The 25,752-nt window shown below is 48.8% G+C and overlaps 1 protein-coding gene across 7 annotated transcripts in view; it reads right to left on the bottom strand.

The window, feature by feature from the left end:
• DAG1 (dystroglycan 1) overlaps positions 1–25,358 on the bottom strand; it is a 71,122-nt gene extending 45,764 nt beyond the window's left edge. Inside the window, exons 1-2 of one of the 7 annotated variants that reach the window (XM_063661138.1) lie at positions 23,804–25,358; positions 17,223–17,274 (exon numbers count right to left, since the gene is read on the bottom strand). The gene's annotated coding sequence lies outside the window, so the exon portion shown is untranslated. Of the gene's footprint in view, positions 1–15,485; positions 15,502–17,222; positions 17,275–23,163 lie in introns of those variants that run through there. The other 6 variants (XM_063661140.1, XM_054481662.1, XM_054481663.2 and 3 more) reach the window with 6 other exon arrangements.
• Between the last annotated feature and the right edge of the window lie 394 nt (positions 25,359–25,752).

A 25,752-nucleotide genomic window follows, 5' to 3' on the forward strand; every position in this document is an offset into this window, starting at 1 on the left:
AACAAAAAAAGGAATTTAGGAGTAGGCCAGGTGTTATGGCTCACGTCTGTAATCCCAGCACTTTGGAAGGCTGAGACAGGCAGACAGCTTGAGCTGATGAGTTTGAGACCAGCCTGGGCAACATGGTGAAACCCCATCGCTACAAAAAAATACAAAATTAGGCCAGCATGGTAGCCTGCACCTGTAGTCTCAGCTACTCGGGAGGCTAAGGCAGGAAGATCGCTCGAGCTTGGGAGGCGGAGGTGGCAATAAGCCAAGATCTCATCACTGCACTCCAACCTAGGTGACAGAGCCCGTCCCAAAAAAAAATAAAAGAATTAAAAAATTAGGAATAAAGAGGCATGATTTCTGTCAATTACTCATAGATGGTTCAGAAAAAAAGGTATAGATAGAAAAGAGAATGACAGAGCAAACACAGCAAAATGCAAACAAATGGTGACTCTAGATGGAGTATTTGAGAGTTTCTTGAATTATTCTTGCAGTTTTTCTGTAAATTTAAAGTTATATCAAAAAAAAAATTTTTTTTTGAGACGGAGTCTCGCTCTGTCGCCCAGGCTAGAGGGCAGTGGCGCGATCTCGGCTCACTGCAAGCTCCACCTCCCAGGTTCACATCATTCTCCTGCCTCAGCTGCCCAAGTAGCTGGGACTACAGGTACCTGCCACCACACCTGAGTAATTTTTTCTATTTTTAGTAGAGACAGGGTTTCACCGTGTTAGCCAGGATAGTCTCGATCTCCTGACCTCGTGATCCATCCACCTCAGCCTCCCAAAGTGCTGGGATTACAGGCATAAGCCACCGCGCCCAGCCAAAATGGAAAAAAACAAGTGGTAAGAGAAAGGAACACGGGTCATGGTCCAAGTCCCCTCTCAGGACGTCCATGCCAAAGCAGGTGTATGTACCGACAATTGTGAAGCAAAGTCAGCAGGTAAGCTCTGTAATCTGTGACAGCTATATAACCCTCCCCTACCCCACCCCACTTACCTCAAACCCCAGCACTTTGTCCAGTAGGAATCTGGATTCCAGGCACTAATCCCCCAGACAGCATGATTCAAAACACATACCCCACCAGGTCCCAAGCCCTCCCAAGTTTACGAAGGGAAGTGAGGATATTTTAAAAGCATTTTCCTCTAGAAACATTACAAACACAAAATATACAAGAAAAGGATTTTGTTTGTTTTAAAAGTGACTTGGATTATAATGGAAGAAAATGTCACACTAGGGCCCAAAATTACTACATTGAGCTATGTTTTCTTAAGATTAAAAATAGATTCTATCTTCCCTTCCCAGGAACCTTCCCTCCTAGAGGAAAAAAAAACCCAAATCAGACCATTACCAAGTTCAGAGGTCCCAGAGCTAAGGGCAAAATGTGGGCAGGCTGCATCCAGTGTTTCCCAGTATCCGATTCCCTACTATTGGTTCCCAGTCTATCTCACAATGATGTCATCAGCTGTCTGGTCCTCCCCTTTGACTTAATGCAATAAAAGTAATTGAAGGGCCAGGCACGGTGGCTCACACCTGTAATCCCAGCACTATCGGAGGCAGAGGTGGGCGGATCACCTGAGGTCGGGAGTTCGAGACCAGCCCGACCAACATGGAGAAACCCCTTCTCTACTGAAAATACAAAATTAGCCAGGCGTGGTGGCACATGCCTGTAATCCCAGCTATTCGGGAGGCTGAGGCAGAATCACTTGAACCTGGGAGGTGGAGGTTGCGGTGAGCCAAGATCATGCCATTGCACTCCAGCCTGGGCAACAAGAGCAAAACTGTGTCTCAAAAAAAAAAAAGGTAATTCACATGGAGCTAAAATAAATTCCAACACCACACTAGGACACAAATGAAAAGCAGGTCTCCTTCCCAGGTCCTCAGGTGAGCAGACTGAGTTTCTTCAGTAGTTCTCCACAAATGACACATTGAATGTATATCTCTAAACACATAAACAAGCACATCTCTTTTAATTTCATTCTTAAAATTCAAATGAAATCAAATTCTTCAAAACTGTTCCTTTTTTTGCCAGGCGCAGTGGCTCACACCTGGCAAGCAGATCACAAGGTCAGGATTTCGAGGCCAGCCTGGCCAACATGGTGAAACCCCGTCTCTATTAAAAATACAAAAAATTAGATGGTCATAGTGGCATGCACCTGTAATCCCAGCTATTCAGGAAGCTGAGGCAGGGGAATCGCTTGACCCTGGGAAGCAAAGGTTTCAGTGAGCCAAGACTGTGCCACTGCACTCCAGCATGGGCGACAGAATGAGACTCCCTATCAAAAAAAAAATAACTGTTCCTTTTTCTAATTTAGCAGAACTGAGAGACCTCAGCCCCAGGGGGCAGATCCTTCTTCTCATTCACACCTATTGTGTGTGGCACATCTAAATGTCTAAGTATCTTGCATTATCTTACTCTCCAGGGTGTTCTCACACTTATCCTTGCATTCTTCTTAGAACATATCTATGAATATAATCCTAGATGTGGAATTGCTAGGTCAAAGGATATGTACATTGGAATTGTTAGATTTGGCAAAATGTCCTTCAATTTACACCCTCACCTAAAGATACAAACGACTTTTCTCTTATTTTCACTAACATTGAAGTATTGTCAAACTCTTTCATTAATAACATAAGATGGAAGAGGAAGGAGGTGGGGCAGTTTGAAACAACATGAGAAAGCAGTTTGCCCTGCCCTTATTGTTTGATTAATGGGCATGGTGGGCAGCAGGTGTCATAAATTCAATCTGGGAGTAATTGTACTTAATAGTTAGCCAGAATGATAGTACAGGAGGGTGAGCATCCAGACAACTAATGAATCAAAACATGATGCTTTGTTTTTCTAGTAAAACTTGAGTACCTCAGGAAAATTGCTATCAAGAATTTATGGGGCTGGCCGGGCACGGTGGCTCACGTCTGAATTCCCAGCACTTTGGGAGGCCAAGGCGGGCAGATCACGAGGTCAGGAGATCGAGACCATCCTGGCTAACATAGTGAAACCCCATCTCTACTAAAAATACAAAAAATTAGCCGTGTATGGTGGCGGGCGCCTGTAGTCCCAGCTAATGGGGAGGCTGAGGCAGGAGAATTGCTTGAACCTGGGAGGTGGAGGTTACAGTGAGCCGAGATCACGCCACTGCACTCCAGCCTGGGCGACAGAGCGAGACTCCGTCTCAAAAAAAAAAAAAAAAGAGAATTTATGGGGCTAATTACTCCAAATAATAACAAATATGTAGTACTGTTGTTGCTTCCATGTGGTTTCCTCCCAGGTATCTCTCTGGACCAAGGTACCTCCTGGGCCAACCCCAGAAGAACTCAGGGCTCAGGGTAGTGAGAACACAGATGCAAGTGCCGAGCACACGAAGGGCAGAAGAGGGAAGCTAGAGAGTAACTTTGGTTCTCAAGTCTAACCTTTATACTGTAGTTTCACTGTTCTGGAAAACATTAACCTTTTCTAAATTCATACTGCCAAATTTAAGTTTGTTGCCTGTTGTCCTACTGAAGACAGGATCTGGGAGGAATGCAGGAGCCCAGCTGTTCTGTAGGTTGCACCCTGCAGGGTCTTGACGTACTGGGGGAAGAACCGTCTGTCCTAGGCCAGTGCAGCCATCTGGGATAGACAGTCGTGTGCCTGGGCAGAGAGGAAGAACCCCATCTCTACAAAAAATACAAAATTCTCAATAATTAAAACAGCAGGCCGGTCACGGTGGCTCACACCTGTAATCCCAGCACTTTGGGAGGCCAAGGCAGGTGGATTGCTTGAGCAATCCAGGAGTTCGAGATCAGTCTGGGCAACATAGAGAAATCCCATTACTACTAAAAAAACAAAAATTAGCCAGGCGTGGTGGCACGCGCCTGTAATCCCAGCTACTGGTTAGGCTGAGACAGGAGAATCACTTCAACCTGGGAGGCAGAGGATCCAGTGAGCCAAGATCACACCACTGCACTCCAGCCTGGGCGACAGAGCGAGACTGAATCTCAAAAAAAAAAAAAAAATCAAATACTATATATCTAACAGTTCACTCTTAGGTGTATACCCAGAAGACACTGTCAAGAATATTCATATCAGGCTGAGCGCAGTGTCTCACGCCTATAATCCCAACACTTTGGGAGGCTGAGGTGGGCAGATCACCTGAGGTCAGGAGTTCGAGACCAGCCTGGCCAACAGGGTGAAACCCTGTCTCTACTAAAAATATAAAAATTAGCCAGGCATGGTGATGCACACCTGTAATCCCAGCTACTTGGGAGGCTGAGTTAGGAGAATCACTTGAACCCAGGAGGTGGAGGTTGCAGTGAGCCGAGATCATGCCACTACACTCCAGAGTGAGACTCTGCCTCAAAAAAAAGAAAAAGAAAGGGCCGGGCGCGGTGGCTCAAGCCTGTAATCCCAGCACTTTGGGAGGCCAAGGCAGGTAGATCACAAGGTCAGGAAATCGAGACCATCCTGGCTAACACGGTAAAACCCTGTCTCTACTAAAAATACAAAAAATTAGCCGAGCGCGATGGCATGCGCCTGTAGTCCCAGCTACTAGGGAGGCTGAGGCAGGAGAATGGCGTGAACCCGGGAGGTGGAGCTTGCAGTGAGCCGAGATCGCGCCACTGCACTCCAGCCTGGGCGACAGAGCGAGACTCCATCTCAAAAAAAAAAAAAAAAAAAAAAAGACTCCGTACTCACACCGACAGCCAATCACACAGTGACTCTGTCTCTCAGGTGAGCAATGAGTTATCCTCACATAAGACACAGGCTTGGGCTGCCAACCAAATATCAGGGTAAGCTGGAGTGGGGCCTGCACACAAGAAAGCCAAGACCAGCTGACAAGTTCCTGGGCGTGGAGTCTGAGACCACCCTACAATTAATAAACATTGTGCCCCTCCAAGTGCTCAAAACTTCAGCCACCTGCCAGTATAGCAGCAGCACTAGCAGTGAACACACCTCCTATCCTGTAAAGCCAGTCTCTACCCAGAGCTTGAGATCAGCAGGTGAGGCCGTGACCACAGCCCACAGAGCCTTCCATATTCACCCCAGCCCACCGGCTTGATAACATAGATATGAAAAAGACTCAATTCCAGCTGCTCTAACTTCTCCATTTCTTTACAGCTGGGCTATGCCCTACAGGGAGAAAGAAGGAACTCCTTTAAAATAGCATTCAAACACAGAAAAAGTTTTTAAACAGAAAACTCATAAGACAGAGTTTGAGGCAACCATTTAAAAATCAAGACTGGGGCTGGGTACGGTGGCTCACACCTGTAATCCCAGCTCTTTGAGAGGCCGTGGCAGGCAGATCACTTGAGGTCAGGAGTTCGAGACCAGCCTGGTCAACATGGCGAAACTCTGTCGCTACTAAAAATTTAAAAATTAGCTGGGCATGGTGGCGGGCGCCTGTAATCCCAGCTACTCAGGAGGCTGAGGAAGGAGAATCACTTGAACCTGGGAGGCAGAGGTTACAGTGAGCCGAGATTGCACCATTGCACAACAGCCTGGGCGACAAGAGCAAAAATCCATCTCGAAAATATATAAATAAATAAATAAGATCAAAATAAAATAGGCCAGGTACAGTGGCTCACACCTGTAATCCCAGGACTCTGGGAGGCCGAGGCGGGTGGACCACGAGGTCAGGAGTTTGACACCAGCCTGGCCAATATGGCGAAACCCTGTCTCTACTAAAAATACAAAAATTAGCTGGGCATGCTGGCGCGCGCCTGTAGTCCCAGCTACTCAGGAGGCTGAGGCAGCAGAATCGCTGGAACCTGGGAGGCGGAAGTTGCAGTGAGCCGAGATCATGCCACTGCACTCCAGCATGGGTGACAAGAGCAAAATTCCATCTCAAAAATAAATAAAACAAAACAAAACAAAACAAGACGTCAAGACTGGCTGGACGCAATGGCTCACGCCTGTAATCCCAACATTTTGGGAGGCCGAGGTGGGCAGATCACCTGAGGTCAGGAGTTCCAGACCAGCCTGGCCAACATGGCGAAACCATGTCTCTACTAAAAAATTACAAAAATTAGCCAGGCATGGTGGTGCACACCTCTAATCCCAGCTACTCGGGAGGCTGAGACAGGAGAATCGCTTGAACTCGGGAGGTGGAGGTTTCAGTGAGCCCAGATCGAACCACTGCACTCCAGCCTGGGCGACAGAGCAAGACTCTGTCTCAAAAAAATAAATAAATAAACAATAAAACATCAAGACTAATCTTATTTTACAGATGGGGAAACCTAGGTTTCCACAGTCCCCCAGGTGGCGAGTGATTGAGCAGTATGAGAACCCCTCTCCTAATTCCCAAACAACTTTTTTCCAATCAGCACACTACACAAACGGGGAAAGGGAGAGAGAAAAGCTGAAAAGAAGGGACAAGATGGGGGACAAACAGGCAAAGGCAAGGAAGCTGAAAGTCAGGGGAGGGGCAGTGTGAAGGAAGAAGTAAGGACCTAAGACGGGAACAGTGCTGCGAACCCCTCCCACCCAGTGACCCAGGCCAGTGTCACACCAACACTGGGGGGACTGGTTTGACCAGGACTACTGGGCCAGCCTCTCCTCAGGCCCCAGTCTTCCCACAAAAGTAGAGCTCTGAGTACTGGCTATGACCAAAGTGTGTGACAACAAGTGGACGCCACAACTGCAGAAGGAAGACCCAGACCACCCCTAGCCTTGCCAAAGGGACCAAACCTGAGGCTGATCAACCCTTCAGATCCAGCTGCCTATTCACAAGAAATAGAGAGCAATCCTAAGACGCAATCAGCTAAATGTGGACTGTGGGAAACTCTACGGGACTAGGTTCTTCAATCAACAATTGTAAGGAAAAGGAATAGAGGGAGAAACTAGATTAAACAGACTTCAAATATACACCAATTTCAAAAACCAGAAAAAATTAAACTACAGTAACCAAGGATGCAAACTTGTGGGATACAACCATAAAGAAACAAGGAGATGGGCACAAAAAGTAAGGCTGGAAATCAACTTTGGAAGGAAATGGATGGGGGCCCATGAAAAGGCCTATGGTGGGGCCAGTAAAACTCCTTTTTTTTTTTTTTTTTTTTGGTGAGACAGAATCTCACTCTGTTGCCCAGGCTGGAGTGCAGTGGCACGATCTTGGCTCACTGCAACCTCCGCCTCCCAGGTTCAAGCGATTCTCCTGCCTCAGCCTCCCAAATAGCTGGGACCAAAGGCGCCCACCATCACATCCAGCTAATTTTTGTATTTTTTTGTAGAGATGGGTTTTCACCACGTTGCCCAGGCTGATCTCCAACTCTGGAGCTCAAAGCAATCCACCCATCTCATCCTCCCAAAATGCTGGGATTACAGGTGTGAGCCACTGTACCCCAAATTTTTTTTTCAGACACTGTTTCTCTCTGTCGCCCAGACTGGAGTACAGCGGTGCAATCACGGCACATTGCCACCTCAACCTCCTGGGCTCAAGTGATGTTCCCACCTCTGCCTCCTGAGCAGCTGGGACTACAAGCACACCACCATGCCTGGCTAATTTTTGTTTTTTATTTTTGTAGAGATGCGGTCTTGCTATGTTGCCCAGGCTGGTCTTGAACTCCTGGCCTCAAATGATCCTCCTGTCTCAGCCTCCAAAGTACTGGGATTACACACATGAGTCAATGCACCCCACCAAAGCTCTATTTCTTACTATATAATTAACCAAGTTATACATTTTTTTTTTTTAAATATCTGCCCTTACTGAATCATACCCTTTTTGGGGGCCCTTTTTTCTGTATTTTTGTTTTATACTAATGAAGTAAAAACAAAAGGTGTAAAATATATTTTTAAAAATCAGATGGGCCAGGCATGACGGTTGACGCCTATAATCCCAGCACTTTGGGAGGAGGTGGGAGGATCACTTGAGGCCAGGAGTTTGAGACAAGCCTGGCCAATATGGCGAAACCCTGTCTCTACTAAAAACAGAAAAATCAGCCGGGCGTGATGGTGCACAGGCCTGTAGTCCCAGCTACTCAGAGACTGCAGTGAGCCAAGATCATGCCACTGCACTCCAGCTTGGGTGACAGAGCAAGACTCCGTCTACAAAATAAAAATAAAAAATAAAAAGCCTGTAGCAGGCCGGGCGCGGTGGCTCACGCCTGTAATCCCAGCACTTTGGGAGGCTGAGGCGGGCGGATCACGAGGTCAGGAGATCGAGACCATCCTGGCTAACATGGTGAAACCCTGTCTCTACTAAAAACACAAAAAATTAACCGGGCGCGGTGGCGGGTGCCTGTAGTTCCAGCTACTCGGGAGGCTGAGGCAGGAAAATGGCGTGAACCCGGGAGGCGGAGCTTGCAGTGAGCCAAGATCGCGCCACTGCACTCCAGCCTGGGCGAAAGAGCAAGACTCCGTCTCAAAAAAAAATACATAAATAAATTAAAAAAGCCTGTAGCTTCTCCTACTTGGAGAATCATACTCTGGCATTTCACATCTAGTTCTAAAGTTGATAAAGCCAGAATAAAGAAAACAAGAACTAAAAGTTCAATTTCATTCATAAATAGATTAATCTTATGCTTTCCAGTGGATTCAGAATATAGGAAAGGCCTGGAGGGAGAGCCCAGCCTCCTGTATCCAGGCATTCAGCTACCCGTGGGAGGAGCAGGCCTGCTTCTCCAAATATGGCCCCATATCTGCTACAAGAGTGAGCTTAGGCCTGCAAAAGGATCCACAAAAGCGTTTATCAAGACATGACAAAATCAGGGGGCAGACCTAGAGGCAAACAAAGTACCATCCTTCAGAACACTCCTGAAGAACAGGGTAGTATGTAAAGAAGCAATGGCGGCCGGGCATGGTGGCTCACGCCTGTAATCCCAGCACTTTGGGAGGCCGAGGCAGGTGGATCATGAGGTCAGGAGTTAGAGACCAGCCTGGCCAACGTGGTGAAACCCTGTCTCTATTAAAAACACAAAAATTGGCCGGGTGCGGTGGCTCACGCCTGTAATCCCAGCACTTAGGGAGGCCGAGGCGGACGGATCACGAGGTCAGGAGATTGAGACTATCCTGGCTAACACGCTGAAACCCCGTCTCTACTAAAAATACAAAAAATTAGCCGAGCGTGGTGGCAGGTGCCTGTAGTCCCAGCTACTTGGGAGGCTGAGTCAGGAGAATGGCGTGAACCCGGGAGGCGGAGCTTGCAGTGAGCTGAGATCATGCCACTGCACTCCAGTCTGGCCCACAGAGCGAAACTCCATCTCAAAAATAAAAATAAAAATGGCCAGGCGCGGTGGCTCATGCCTGTAATCCCAGCACTTTGGGAGCCTGAGGCGGGCAGATCACGAGGTCAGGAGATCGAGACCACGGTGAAACCCCGTCTCTACCAAAAATGCAAAAAAATTAGCCAGGCGTGGTGGCGGATGCCTGTAGTCCCAGCTACTCCGGAGGCTGAGGCAGAAGAATGGCGTGAACCCAGGAGGCACAGCTTGCAGTGAGCCGAGATTGCGCCACTGCACTCCAGCCTGGGCAACAGAGTGAGACTCCGTCTCAAATAAAATAAAATAAAATAATAATAATAACAATAAAAATACAAAAATTAGCCCGGCGTGGTGGTGCTCGTCTGTAATCCCAGCTACTCGGGAGGCTGAGGCAGGAGAATTGCTAGAACCTGGGAGGCGGAGGTTGCAGTGAGCAGAGATCGTACCATTGCACTCCAGGCTGGGTGACATGAGCAAGACTCCGTCTCAAAAAAAAAAGGAAAAAGCAGCAATGGCTTCCTGAGCTCCCAGCCCCTTGGCACCCAGTGACCACAGCAAACTGGACACAGAGACCACAGTAAGCCTGACACTGAGGCAGAGGACTGTGCCTTTGGGTACAGCCCACAATGGACCCCATTCTCCCTGGAAGCCCATAGCAGGATGGAAGCGAGGAGGCCAGGACATTCCTCCACCCCCTCACACAGATGTAAAGGGCACAGGCAGCTCAGGGCAGCAGAGCCCTCCATAGGAAGAAAGCATACAGAGCCATTTTTATCTTCAGCTATTAGAAACAAAAGGAGACCCTCTTCTCCAAAATAACAGAGGTACCATCTGATTAAATCAGGTAATCAGATGGCCTACATAGGAGATCCCTCTCTAGTCAGCAAAGTCCAACTAGAAGGGAAAAAGGCTCAGAGCTATGAAGAGACAGGGGTCCCCCCACAGGACCTGCCAGGTTAGGGCTGGCACTACAAGCAGAAGAACCAATGTCTCCTGCTAAGATTTCTTCCCTACATGAAAGAATCTGGTCACTTTCTAAACTACTTTTAAAATTGGAAAAAGCACATCCTCAGACTTGCAAACACAGTGTTTTAGGACCATACTGTTGACCCTTCTGACAAAATATTATTCTATTTTCTAGGTAAGCAGACCCAACAGCTGGTAGCACAAACCCAAAGCAGGAGAGAGTCAGACAGGAATCCTACTGTTATCTATTTGTGACTTTAATGAATTTTATTTTTAGGTCTTTAATAAAGAGCCTCTCTTCTACTCTCTTCCTACCAAATTTCTCCACTCAGGCAATTCAATCATTCCAACACTGCTCAAAAGTCTAAAAATATAAGACACTTCTGGGCCGGGTGTGGTGGTTCATGCCTGTAATCCCAACACTTTGGGAGGCCGAGGCAGGAGGATCCAGCCTGGGCAACATAGCCAAGACCTCATCGCTACAAAAAAATTTAAAAATTAGCTGGGCATAGTGGCACATGCTAGTAGTCCCAGCTACTCAGGAGGCTGAGGTGGGAGGATTGCTTGACCCCAGGAGGTCAAGACTGCAGTGAGCTATGATTATGCCACCACACTCCAGCCTAGACAACAGGGCAAGACCCTGCCTCTCAAAAACAAAGAAAACACAATTTCTTCAATCATACCTCACGTAAGAGGTAGAACTTCCTCATTTTCTCCAAGACTTAGAATCCAGTCCCTGCTCAAGGGCTACTCATCAGACTGGTCTCCAATATAAAAAATCCTAGAAGGCAAGGCATCCTTGACCTCCCCAGAGGTCAGGGCAGATTGGACACAGAGGTGACCTACAGTCCGGGCATGGTGGCTCACGCCTGTAATCCCAGCACTTTAGAAGGCCGAGGCAGGCAGATCACCTGAGGTCAGCAGTTTGAGACCAGCCTGACCAACATGAAGAATCCCCATCTCTACTAAAAATACAAAAATTAGCCAGGTGTGGTGGCACATGGTGTATCATTCCAGCTACTTGGGAGGCTGTGGCAGGAGAATCACCTGAACCCGGGAGGCAGAGGTTGCAGTGAGCTGAGATCACGCCACTGCACTCCAGCCTGGGCAACAAGACTAAAACTGTCTCAAAAGAAAAAAAAAGAAAAAAAAAAGATGACCTACCAGCCCAAGCAGGAGTGTTTACAGGACATTTACAGTAATCAGATGCATGTTTTATGGAAACATTCCATAGTAAAATTAGGGCCCAGAAAATGGATGTTATCCCAGGTTCTGATTAATAGCCAAATAAAAAGGAAATCTTATTTGGAATTCCATTGACTACATCATTTTTCTTGGCAAAAGCTGGCTAGAGAAATCAATCTATCCCTGGAGAACAACTGAGCTAATTAACAGAGGTGTTTATGACAACCAAGGCAGAACTGGTTCACTTCTACCCTAGACAGCCTTGGGAATCTTAAGTAAATCTCCCATCAACCCCTAGGACGCCTGGGGGGAAATGTTCCCAGCACAGTGAAAAGGCTAAACAGAGATACCTACAAAATCAAAAGAATTTGATTCCAATTCCACTACTCTGTTTTAATACATTTACAAACTCTTCCCTCGGTATCCATGAGGGATTGGTTCCAGGATACCAAAATCCACAGGTGCTCAAGTCCCTTATATAAAATGGTGTAATATTTGCATCATAATAAGGACAAAAACATGTGAGCAATAGAATCTACGTCATAATTAAATTTAAGGGAAGGTACTGTGACTGGACGTACATGTAAGCCAGATTTATGTTTCTCTCCACCCAAACATCTCAGTGGAGTAAAGAATAACAAGGCAGCATTGCTGCAAACATGTCTCGCCTCCCCCCACAGGGCGGTTTTTCTCCTATCTCAGAATTGAACAAATGTACAGTCGGGTTTTATACCGAGACATTCAGTTCCCAAAGGCAGGCAGGAGACAGTGGCCTTCCTCTATCTCAACTGCAAGAGGCTTTCCTCTTTTACTAATCCACCTCAGCGCAGACCCTTTACAGGTGTCGGGTTGGGGGACGGTCAGGTCTTTCTCATCCCACGAGGCCATATTTCAGACTATCACATGGGGAGAAACCTTGGACAATACCCCGCTTTCAGGGGCAGAGGTCCCTGCGGCTTTCCACAGTGCATTGTGCCCCCCGTTTATTGAGACTACAGAATAGCGATGACTTTTACTAAGTATACTGCTCGTAAACATTTTGTTAACAAGGCACGTCCTGCACAGCCCTGGATCCCTTAAACATCTTCCTGTATACTTTAAACATCCCTAGATTACTTATAACACATAATACAATGTAAATGGTATGAAAATAGTTGTTCTAACATTTAGGAAATGATGACAAGGAAAAAAGTTCATTCATGTTTGATACGGACGCAACCATCCTTTTTTCCCAAATATTTTCAATCCACAGTTGGATGAATCCACAGATGTGGAACCTATAGATACAGAAAACTGTGTACCAATTAGGAGAAAGAACTCTGTAAGAGGTGCTTGTTTGTAGATTCTCATACCTCATATACAAAAACAACATTTATAGAAATGAAGAGTAAATGCCAAAACAGGGAATCAAGCTGGGCACTGGCTACTGTTTCCCTGAATACGACATATCCTTCCAAGTGCTTCATTCATCCTTGAGCTCCCCACAACTGGCACACTCCCCTATACTTAGTGTATCCATGGGCCGTGACTGCCTCAGCAAGAATGAATCTGTGGCTCCTCATGCCCCCAAGGGCAGGGAACACTGAGACTAGGTCTCCACATGGCTATAAAAATCACAAATCCATGCAAGTCACAGAAAAGGGACTACAGAAAACGTGCACAATACTTAAAAATAAAAATCAATACAAATCCGCCTTACTTGATGTTGATAAATGTGCTTCTACAAAACTGTAAATCACAATTCACTTTTTTTTTTTTTTTTTTTTTTGAGGCAGAATCTCACTCTGTCGCCCAGGCTGGAGTGCAATGGCACTATCTCAGCTCACTGCAAGCTCTGCCTTCCAGGTTCACGCCATTCTCCTGTCTCAGCCTCCCAAGTAGCTGGGACTACAGGTGCCTAACACTACGCCCGGCTAATTTTTTTTTTTGTATTTTTAGTAGAGACGGGGTTTTACCGTGTTAGCCAGGATGGTCTCAATCTCCTGACCTTGTCATCTGCCCGCCTCAGCCTCCCAAAGTGCTGGGATTACAAGCGTAAGCCACCGTGCCCGGCCACAATTCACTTCTTATGATACAAAAAACTCTTTTAAAAAACTTTATGTAGGCCGGGCGTGGTGGCTCACGCCTGTAATCCCAGCACTTTGGGAGGCCAAGGCGGGCAGATCACGAAGTCAGGAGATTGAGACCGTCCTGGCTAACACAGTGAAACCCCATCTCTACTAAAAATACAAAAAATTAGCCGGGTGTGGCTGCAGGCAACTGTAGTCCCAGCTACTCGGGAGGCTGAGGCAGAAGAATGGCGTGAACCCGGGAGGCAGAGCTTGCAGTGAGCCGAGATCGCACCACTGCACTCCAGCCTGGGCGACAGAGCAAGACTCCATCTCAAATAAAAAAAAAACACAAAAAAACTTTATGCAGAGATGTTAATTGCAACATTAGCTATTACAACCAAAGTAAGAAATAACCTCCTTCCTGTAGGAGATAGCTAAAACAAATAAGAAGAAGAAAAACAAAAAAAAAGAACCAAACTCTAAGAACTAGAGACAGATTAACCATTAGAAATGTTATATTCGCTGGGCACAGTGGCTCACGCCTGTAATCCCAGCACTTTGGGAGGCCAAGGCGGGTGGATCACGAGGTCAGGAGATCGAGACCATTCTGGCTAACAGGTCTCCTGGCTAACACGGTGAAACCCCGTCTCTACTAAAAAAATTCAAAAAATTAGCAGGGCGTGGTGGCAGGCACCTGTAGTCCCAGCTACTCGGGAGGCTGAGGTAGGAGAATGGTGTGAACCCAGGAGGTGGAATTTGCAGTGAGCCGAGATCGCGCCACTGCACTCCAGCCCGGGCGACAGAGCAAGACTCCGTCTCCCAAAAAAAAAAAAGAAATGTTATATTCATGGCCAGGCGCAGTGGCTCACGCCTGTAATCCCAGCACTCTGGGGGGCCAAGGCAGGTGGATCACGAGGTCAGGAGTTCGAGACCAGCCTGACCAACATACTGAAACCCTGTCTCTACTAAAAATACAAAAAAAAAAAAAAATTAGCCAGGTGTGGTGGTGCGCACCTGTAATCCCAGCTACTCAGAATGCTGAGGCAGGAGAATCGTTGAACCCGGGAGGCAGAGGTTGCAGTGAGCAGAGATCGAGCCACTGCACTCCAGCCCGGGTAACAGACGGAGACTCGGTCTCAAAAAAAAAAAAAGAAATGTTATATTCAGGCCGGCGCGGGGGCTCATGCTTGTAATCCCAGCACTTTGGGAGATCAAGACTGGCGGGATCACCTGAGTTCAGTTCGAGACCAGCTTGGCCAACATGGTGAAACCCAGTCTCTACTGAATACACAAAAATTAGCTGGGTGTGGTGGCACGCACTTGTCGTCTCAGCTACTCAGGAGGCTGAGGTAGGAGAATCACTTGAATCCAGGAGGTGGAGGTTGCAGTGAGCAGAGATCGAGCCACTGCACTTCAGCCTGGGCAACAGAGAGAGACTCTGTCTCAAAAAAACAAAAAAATCTATACTCAAACTTGGTAAAAACACTGCCAAGGGCCATCTCTGGAGGAGACCCAGGAATCAGGGGGGATCACAACTGTCTCTGGAAAGGCGAACCACAGGCTGAGGGGATAGATGGAAGGAAGGTTTCTTTCCCTCCTTTGTATAACCCTTTTGAACTTTTAATCAAGTTAGTACCAGGTGTTGTATTCCCTATTTACAGAAAAAATAAAATGGGATGGCCTCACACCTGTAATCCCAGCACTTTGGGAGGCTGAGGTGGGAGGATCACAAGGTCAGGAGACCAGCCTGGCTAACATAGTAAAACCTCGTCTCTACTGAAAATACAAAAACTTAGCTGGGCGTGATGGCGGGCACCTGTAATCCCAGCTACTCAAGAGGCTGAGGCAGGAGAATCGCTTGAACCCGAGAGGCAGAGGTTGCAATGAGCCGAGATTACGCTATTGCACTCCAGCCTGAGCAACAGTGCAAGATTCCGTCTCCAAAAAAAAAAAAAAAAAAGGGAGGGGACAACGAGAGATTTTTCCTTTTCATTTTTAAATTTTTTTTTATTTTTTGAGCCAGGGTCTCACTTTGTCACCCAGTCTGGAGTGCAGTGGCGTGATCTGCTGTGATGAAAGCTTACTGCAGCCTCAAACTCCTAGGCTAAGGCCCAGTGGCTCACATCTGTAATCCAGCAGTTTGTGAGGCGCAGGCAGACGAATCGCTTAAGCTCAGCAGTTCGAGACCAGCCTGGACAACATGGCAAAACTCTCTCTACAAAAAATAAAAAAAATAAAATAAAATAAAAAATAACTCTTGGGCTCAAAAGATGCCCGCACCTCAGCTTCCCAAGTACCTAGGGAACGTGCCACCACACTCAACTAATTTTTTTTTTTTATTTTTTGTAGAGACAGGGTCTCTCTTTGTTGCCTAAGCTGGTCTCAAACTCCTGGCTTCAAGTAATCCTCCCACCTTAGCTTCCCAAAGTGCTGGGATTACAGGCACGAGATCGGGCTCCTTTTCTCTTTTCTTTCCACTTTTTCTTTTTTTTGAGACAGTCTCACTCCATCGCCCAGGATGGAGTGCAATGGCACGATCTCGGCTCACTGCAACCTCTGCCTCCCAGATTCAACATTCAAGCAATTCTCCTGCCTCAGCCTCCCAAGTAGCTGGGATTACAGGCGCACACCACCACGCCTGGCTAATTTTTGTATTTTTAGTAGAGACGGGGTTTTACCATGTTGGCCAGGCTGGTCTCGGACTCCTGAGCTCAAATGATGTACCCGCCTCGGCCTCCCAAAGTGCTGGGATTACAGATGTGAGCCACCGCACCCAGTCCTTTTCTTTCCACTTTTTTTTTGAGATGCAGTTTCACTCTTGTTGCCCAGGCTGGAGTGTGATGGCGGGATCTCAGCTCACTGCAACCTCCACCTCCCATGTTCAAGTGATTCTCCTTTCTCAGCCTCCCAGGTAGCTGGGATTACAGGCACCTGCCACCACGCCCGGCTAATTTTTGTATTTTTATCAGAGACAGGGTTTCGCCATGTTGGCCAGGCTGGTCTCAAACTCCTGACCTCAGCTGATCCGTGCACATCAGCCTCTCAAAGTGCTGGGATTATAGGCGTGAGCCACTGCACCCGGCCTCTTTCCACTTTTATCTTCCACACTACTTAAATATATGTATTATCCAATAGAGCTTTTCCTCTATTAATGTTTTAAAATTCTAAGTCAGGTGCGGAGGCTCATGTCTATTAATCACAGCACTTTGAGAGGCTAAGGTGGGAGGATCGTTTGAGCCCAGGGGTTTCAGATCAGCCTGGACAACATAGTGAGATCCCATCTCCACAAAAAGTTACAAAAATTAGCCGGGCATGGTGACATGACCCCGTAGTCCCAGCTACATGGGAGGCCAAGGTGGGAGGATAGCTTGAGCCTAGGAGGTCAAGGTCTGCAGTGAGCTGTAATCATGCCACTGCACTCCAGCATGGGTGACAGAGATCCTGTCTCAAAAACAAATAAATAAGCTGGGCAGCGGTGGCTCACCCCTGTAATCCCAGCACTTAGGGAGGCCAAGGCGGGCAGATCACCTGACGTCAGGAGTTTGAGACCAGCCCAACCAACATGGAGAAACCCCGTCTCTACTGAAAATACAAAATTAGCTGGGCGCAGTGGCACATGCCTATAATCCCAGCTACTTGGGAGGTTGAGGCAGGAGAATTGCTTGAACCCGGGAGGCAGAGGTTGCAGTGAGCCAAGATCACGCCATTGCACTCCAGCCTGGGTGACAGAGCAAGACTTTGTCTCAAAAAAATAAATAAAAACAAATAAATATAATTCTGTGGTTATCATTTTGGCCAGTATGTGATTATTCCTCAACTTTCTTTTGCAGAAATGTCTCTTTTCAAGTACCTTACCTCACCTTCTAGTGCTAAGCTGCTTTAAAAGCCTTATCTTCCTGGAGAGCAGAGGCCCTGCAGGAAAAGGAGGAAACAATATTGGTGAATGCCCGCAACTGAAATAGAGTTATACCACACTGACCAACTCCAAAGGAAGTGGGGAATGCCACTGAGTCTCCTGCCCACACCACAAATTACTCACCCTTCTTTGTCAAAGGTCACAGTAAGAAAATGAAACATTTTCTGTACAGTCAATCCAGAACCAAAAATTATAAATAGTAAAATTAATTTCAGTGTATTTTAGACAGTGGTATTTTTTAAAACGATTAGCTCAAAAAGGTATAACTGAGAAGAAAACCTCAACACTGCAAAACCTCAAACTTGGCTCACTGCAACCTCCACCTCCCAGGTTCAGGCAATTTTCCTGCCTCAGCCTACCAAGCGGCTGGGATTACAGGTGCGCGCCACCACACCCAGCTAATTTTTGTATTTTTTAGTAAAGAAGGGGTTTCACCATGTTGGACAGGCTGGTCTCAAACTCCTGAGCTCAGGTGATCCACCCGGCTCGGCCTCCCAAAGTGCTGGGATTACAGGTGTGAGCCACTGCGCCCAGCCCAAAACCTCAACACCATTAAATGTATCTGATGACAAGCAACATAAAAGACATTTGGTCATAAAAGTAATTTTTTAAATATGCAGCTGACTGTTCCAGTAGAATCCTACTTTTAAAACATAAATATAAATTAAGTCAACATACTGCTAAAGTTCGTTCAGATTTAACCACTTCAACAAAGAACACAGACCAGCTTCATCAACTTTGACACTCTCAGTTTATGATCTTCTACCAATGTATCTCATCCATCTTTCTACCCTGGACCCTGAGTAAAACTAAGAAAATGCTTAGCTATGGCCGGGTGCGGTGGCTCATGCCTGTAATCCCAGCACTTTAGGAGGCCGAGGTGGGCAGATCATGAGGTCAGGAGATCAAGACCATTCTAACACGGTGAAACCCCGTCTCTACTAAAAATACAAAAAAGTAGCTGGGCGTGGTAGCGGGCACCTGTAGTCCCAGCTACTCGGGAGGCTGAGGCAGGAGAATGGCGTGAACCCAGGAGGCGGAGCTTGCAGTGAGCCAAGATCGCACCACTGCACTCCAGCCTGGGTGACAGAGCAGACTCCGTCTCAAAAAAAAAAAAAGAAAAAGAAAATGCTCAGCTATCAAACCTAAGAAATTGGAAAACGGACAACCCTATTCCTTAAGGCTAAATTAAGCCTTCTGGCTGGTGTAATTTTGTAAGCTACTCTAAACTCCTATTTATAGAAATTGCTGGCTGGGCACGGTGGCTCACGCCTGTAATCCCAGCACTTTGGGAGGCTGAGGCAGACAGATCACAAGGTCAGGAGTTCAAGACCAGCCTGACCAACATGGTAAAACCCCATCTCTATTAAAATTACAAAAATTAGCGGGGCGTGGTGGCACATGCCTGCAATCCCAGCTACTTGGGAGGCTGAAGCAGGAGAATCACATGAACCCAGGAGGTGGAGGTTGCAGGAGCCAAGATCGCGCCACTGCACACTCCAGCCTGGGCAACAGAGTGAGACTCCATCTCAAAAAAAAAAAAAAAAAAAAAGCTGGCCAGGCGAGGTGGCTCATGCCTGTAATCCCAGCACTTTAGAAGCCCGAGGCAGGGGGATCACCTGAGGTCGGGAGCTTGATACCAGCCTGACCAACATGGAGAAACCCTGTCTCTACTAAAAATACAAAATTAGCCAGGCGTGGTGACGCATGCCTGTAATCACAGCTACTCGGGAGGCTGAGGCAGGAGAATTGCTTGAACCCAGGAGGCCGAGGTTGTAGTGAACCAATGTTGCACCGTTGCACTCCAATCTGGGTAACAACAGTGAAACGCCATCTTAAAAAAAAAAAAGCTGGGCACGGTGGCTCACGCCTGTAATCCCAGCACTTCGGTAGGCCGAGGCGGGCAGATCACGAGGTCAGTAGATCGAGACCATCCTGGTTAACACGGTGAAACCCCGTCTACTAAAAATACAAAAAAATTAGCTGGGCGTGGTGGCAGGCACCTGCAGTCCCAGCTACTCAGGAGGCTGAGACAGGAGAATGGCGTGAACCCGGGAGGTGGAGCTTGCAGTGAGCCGAGATCATGCCACTGCACTCCATGCAGCCTGGGCGACAGAGCGAGACTTCGTCTCAAAAAAAATTAATTAATTAATTAATTAAAAAAATGGCCAGGCATGGTGGCTCACACTTGTAATCCCAGCACTTTTGGAGGCTGAGGAAGGAAGATTGCTTGAGCTCAGAAGTTCGAGACCAGCCTGGGAAACATGGAGAAACCCCATCTCTATAAAAAATACAAAAATCAGGGCAGGGCACAGTGGCTAGTGCCTGTAATTCTAGCATTTTGGGAGGCCAAGGAGAGTGGATCACCTGAGGTCAGGAGTTCGAGATCAGCCTGGGCAACATGGCAAAACCCCATCTCTACTAAAAATACAAAAATTAGCCGGGTGTGGTGGTCCATGCCTGTAATCCCAGCCACTTGGGAGGCTGAGGCAGGAGAATCACTTGAACCCAGGGGGCAGAGGTTGCAGTGAGCCAAGATCGCGCCACTTCACTCCAGACTGGGCAAAAGAGCGAAACTCCACTCAAAAAAAAAACTAGCCGGGTGTGGTGGCTCACGCCTGTAATTCCAGCACTTTGGGAGGCCGAGGCGGGCAGATCACGAGGTCAGGAGATGGAGACCACCCTGGCTAACGTGGTGAAACCCCATCTCTACTAAAAATAAAAAAAATCAGCCGGGTGTGGTGACGCGCCTGTAGTCCCAGCTACTCGGGAGGGAAAGACAGGAGAATCACTTGAACCCGAGAGACAGAGGTTGCAGTGAGCCGAGATCACGCCACTGCACTCCAGCTTGGGCGACACAGCAAGACTCGGTCTCAAAAAAAAAAAAAAAAAAAAAAATTAGCCAGGAGTGATGGCATGCGCCTGTGGTCCTAGCTACTCAGGATGCTGAGGTGGGAGGACTGCTTGAGCCAGGGAGGTTGGTCGAGGCTGCAGTGAGCCAAGATCCCACCACTGCACTCCTGGGTAACAGAGTGAGACTCTGTCTCCAAAAAAAAAAAAAAAAAAAAAAAGCCAGGCGCAGTGGCTCACGCCTGTAATCTCCACACTTTGGGAGGCCGACACGGGCCGATCACCTGAGATCAAGAGTTCAAGATTAGGCTGGCCAACATGGTGAAACCCCATCTCTACTAAAAATGCAAAAAATTAGCCTGGCTTGGTGGCAAGTGCCTGTGATCCCAGCTACTCGGAAGGCTGAGGCAGAAGAATTGCTTGAACCTGTGAGGCGGAGGTTGCAGTGAGCCAAGATCACGCCACTTTATTCCAGCCTGGGTGACAGAGCAAGACTCCGTCTAAAAAAAAAAAAAAGAAGAAGAAAAGAAAAGAAATGAAATACACTCTCATCTGCCTCCACAAGAATGAACACACATTGACTCTCACGGGTTAAGATGCCTGCTGTGCGCAAGAGGAAATGCAATACCCCAGGTTCAAGTAGGACATAAAGTTGTTGTTGTTGTTGTTTTTTTTTTTTTTTTTTGAGACTGAGTCTCACTCTTCCGCCCAGGCCGGACTGCAGTGGCGCTATCTCGGCTCACTGCAAGCTCCGCCTCCCGGGTTCACGCCATTCTCCTGCCTCAGCCTCCAGGAGAACGAGTAGCTGGGACTACCGGCGCCCGCCACCGCGCCCGGCTAATTTTTTGTATTTTTAGTAGAGACGGGGTTTCACCGTGTTAGCCAGGATGGTCTTGATCTCCTGACCTCGTGATCCACCCGCCTCAGCCTCCCAAAGTGCTGGGATTACAGACGTGAGCCACCGCGCCTGGCCAGTTGTTTTGTTTTTTTTATTTTTTTTGAGACCGAGTTTTGCTCTTGACGCCCAGGCTTTCAGCGCACTGTAACCTCCGCCTCCCGGGTTCAAGCGATTCTCCTGTTTCAGCCTCCCGAGTAGCTGCGATTAAAGGCGCCCGCCACCATGCCTGGCGAATTTTTGTATTTTTTAGTACAGACGGGGTTTCACCATGTCGGCCAGGCTGGTCCTGAACTCCTGACCTCAGGTAATCCACCTGCCTCGGAATCCCAAAGTGCTGGGATTACAGGCGGGAGCCACCACGCCCGGCCTGGAGATAAAGTGTTTTTGTTTTGTTTTGTTTTTTTGAGACGGAGTCTCGCTCTGTCGCCCAGGCTGGAGTGCAGTGGCGCGATCTCAACTCACTGCAAGCTCCGCCTCCCGGGTTCACGCCATTCTCCTGCCTCAGCCTCCCGAGTAGCTGGGACTACAGGTGCCCGCTACCACGCCCAGCTACTTTTTTGTATTTTTAGTAGAGACGGGGTTTCACCGTGTTAGCCAGGATGATCTCGATCTCCTGACCTCATGATCCGCCTGCCTCGGCCTCCCAAAGTGCTGGGATTACAGGCGTGAGCCACCGTGCCCGGCGATAAAGTTTTTAATAATCAAATGCCAGGCCTCCTTTCCTATGCATCGACTGCAGTCTAAGTGGTCCCTAAGTGGTCCCTCCAAATCCCACCATCCTCAACACTAACCAGACACAAGCAACTCTGTGGGTCACTATACCAGGTAGTCAAGAAGGAATTTAAATGCTTGGTTATGCTTGGTCTTCTGGCCCATGGATTCCAGAATGTAGCTCCTCCCCCATCATGGCAGGACATCCCCTCTGCACTACCTTTTCAGTCTCTCTTTTCTGATGGCTCCTTCTCCCTCCCCATCTCTCCTCTGTTAGCTGACTTAACTGCCAGAGGTCCTGACCCCCTCTCTCTTCCTGCCACTCCACCAGCAGTATCTTTCTAAACACAGGTGTGGGTCACACCACTCTACTGATTAAAAGGCTCCCCAGACTCCTGCACCCCGCATACAAAGTTGGAACTCCTGAGCACAAGGCAGGCCCAGAGCTCCCACCTGCCAAGCTGGAGGACTCCCAAGCACTATTTTAGGTGCTCATGTACATGTGGTTCCCTGTGTCCAGACCTTGATGTCCCTCACTAATTCCTGCTGGCCCTGAAAGCTACAGCTCAGGAACTCCCTCTCTCCTCAGGCTACTATGCGAGCATGCTTAGTGGGCAGACACTATTAATCATGGGTTCCCCGGTCCCCACTGCCCCCTAAACTGAATTCCTTAAGGGCAGAAGCAGACTCTTTTACATGGGTCCCTAGGATCTACCACAGAATTTGGAAGGTAGTGAATCAAAATATTTGTTAAAATGAATAAATGCATTTTGCCAAATCAATTTTTAAGAACAGTGAGGATTTGCACTGTACCTCTTTTAACAAAGGCACATGTCAGCACAAGATTTTATATCCCATAGGATCTTCACATGATGGCTCCAACTCCCTACTGAAATCTGATTTCTCCAAAATACAGGACACAGGCCATGAGCTCTTCTTCCTTAGTTCACAGCAAAAAAAACCCCACAAAAGTTCAACTAAACTTCTCTATACTCAAACTACGGATGTTTATGCCTCCAAAATGTAGTACGGTTGAATTCTTTTTTAGAACAGGAACATTCCAAAATAATGTCTCTGAACTTAACTACGCATAGAACCTGATAAAATTGCAATACCCATCTACACCAGACTTTGCAAAACACCTGAAAGCACATCCAACTCTTTATCTGGAATTATGTCCTATAAACACCACCCTTCCTTCACGGAGTCTGGCTTTTATGCCAGGAGTCACTTCTACTCGCTTATTTAGGGAAGCAGCAGGCTAGAATCTTAAGTTAGACTCTGCGCTATGAAGGTGCTGTCCCTGGCTCTTGCCTCAACCAGTCAAAACTTCATCGTCACCATTAAAACTAATTCTGAAGTAACTCGATTTACAAATATAAGAACTTTTCAAGTTATAGAGATTAAAGGATGCATTTCAAGTTACCAGTTGAGTTTGTAGAAAACTAACTTAGAATTTATGGCAAAAAGATTCCAAGCCGAGACGACACTTTCTGTGGAGACACTATCCAAATACACTCGCAGGTGAACCAGGTCTGCCAAATACAAAGTGAAAAGGTAGCAAGCAAACAAGCTTCCAAAGGAGCTCAAGTAAGGATGAGGGAACCCACCAAGGCTCTGAGAAGCTCTGACAGAACAGTGGCGGCAGCGGTGCCCTTCCCTGCCTCTGGCGGGGCTCGACGCCCCACAGTCGGAATCCGGCCCAACTGGGCCACAACCCCTATTGGAAGCACGGGAGGCGGCCCGCAGGCGGCTCACGACCGCGGCCAAGGCGCAGGCTCCGCGTTCCCGGGAGCGCGGGCCGAGCTAAGGCCTGGCCCATCGCCGCGGCGCGCGGCCCGGGCCTTGCAGTCGAACGCTCCGAGCCTTTGCCTGCGGGACCCAGAGCAATGGGGCGGCTACGCCCGGGCGGCACCGCCTCCTCACCCACAAGGACGTCCGCGGCCGTGTCCCCGCCCCGGGCCGAAAAGCGAGCAGCAGCAGGTGTTCCGCGGAAGGCTCAGCCGGCAGCAGGGATGGGGGCCCGAGCAGCCAGGCACAGCGGATACAGCGGGCGGTGCACTCACCCAGCGCCGGCGGGAGGACCGCGGCAGGTGTTCGCTCCTCCCGGCCCCAGGACGCCGCCACCGCCGCTCCCCGGGGACTCGGCGCGAAGCTGCCGCCGCCAAGCCTAAGGACCGCGAGCGCCGCGCCGCAGCCTCCGCGCGAGCACGTACCGGGCGGTGAGAGGGCGCTGAGCGCGAGGGCGGGGCGCGCGGCCGGAGCCTAGCAACCGCCTGACACGCGAGTGTTGCAGCCAATCCAGCGGCCAGCTCCGCGCGGCGCCGACTCGCTGTCCGCGCGCCGCCCGCTTCTGCCTGCGTCGGCCGCTCCGCAGCGCGCCGCACCCGCGCACAAGCCCCGCCCCGGCCCGCACCGCTCTGCTCATTGGCTAGCCACTCCCCCGCCCTAAAAGTCACGCCCCATTATGGAAGCCTCGCCCCCACGGCCAGGGAAGTCCGTCCCAGGACACACCCCGGCGACCAGTCTCGGTCACTCGGAGCCTTCAGAACCAGTAGTGTGGGGGAGGGGCTCCCCGCCCAACTTCAGGCCTTTGGACCTCTAAGACTAATCAAGGGACAGTCAGGACTGCGAACTGGCCCAGCAACTGGCCACCCGTCGACTGCGTTCAGCCCTCCTTATTTCCTTCGAATGCAAATCAAGGGGTATTTCTAAGCCATGAGAACAATCAGGAAGCGTTCTCTCAATTGCAAAGGATGAAAGCCTTGCTGCCCGGCCCTTACACGGATGGGAGACTGAGGCCTGAGACAGGAGGAGCGGGAAGCTAGCTCATCTCCTAGAGCCTCGCCTACAGCAGGCTGGGGAGTCGGAAAGCGCCTCAGGCCTAACCCTCGTCCCCTCCCCCTGCCTGGAACGCTGGAATCCGATGCCTGCTCTCCTGCCCAAAATAGCTCTAACCCGCAGGCGCTGGTCACTCACTCCTAGTGGCCGGCATTCTTTTGGTGGGGGAAGAAATAAGAGAGGGAGGGTTGCTGCCTGGAACATTCAAGGGGAGGGTCCTAAAGTAGCTCTAGCTCTCCCCAGGACTTACCTGCAGCCCCCCACCCCAAAAGCCCCAGACTTTACAGTTACTGAACCAGACAGTTACCGGATGGGTCTGGGAAGGAGACCCGTGGTGGGCTCTGCTTCTCATCCCCACACCATGCGCAGGATGGGTCCATTACCTCCTTGGCCTGTGGCCAGGCTGGAATTCCAGGCCTGCACTCTTGACAGCAAGCACATTCTGAACACAGAACTGGCTGCCACCAGCCATGGTTTCCTCCCTGGATCCCAGAGAGCTCTGGGGCTCCCTGGCTTTCCCTCCCTCCTCAGGAGTGTCTGGGAGAAGCGAGTTACAGAGAGAAGAAAGGAATGCCCCATCTCCCAAAAACATACCTTTTTGCAATTATCTATACTTCAATGTCTAGGCTCCAAACCTCATTCACAGAGACAAGAAAAGGAAGGGGCTAGGTCCTGTGCTCCCGCCTGTAGTCCCAGCACTATGGGAGGCTGAGGCAGGTGGATGGATAGCTTGAGCTCAGGAGTTCCAAGACCAGCCTGGGCAACATGTCGAAATCCCGCCTCTACAAAAAAGTACAAAAAAAAAAAAAAATTTTGACCAGCCGTGGTGGCTCACACCTGTAATCCCAGCACTTTGGGAGGCCAAGGCGGGTGGATCACCTGAGGTCAGGAGTTTGAGACCAGCCTGACCAACAACGTGAAACTCCGTCTCTACTAAAAATACAAAAATTAGCCGGGCATGGTGGCAGACGCCTGTAGTCCCAGCTACTCGGGAGGTGGAGACAGGAGAATCACGTGAACCCGTGAGGCAGACCTTGCAGTGAGCCGAGATCATGCCACTGAACTCCACCTGGGCAACAGAACAAGACTCTGTCTCAAAAAATAAAAATTAAAAATAAAATTAGCCAAGTGGGGTGGCACATGACCTGTGCTCCCAGCTACCTGGGAGGCTGAG

This window comes from Pongo pygmaeus, chromosome 2 (genome assembly GCF_028885625.2).
Source record: "Pongo pygmaeus isolate AG05252 chromosome 2, NHGRI_mPonPyg2-v2.0_pri, whole genome shotgun sequence".
NCBI lineage: Eukaryota > Metazoa > Chordata > Mammalia > Primates > Hominidae > Pongo > Pongo pygmaeus.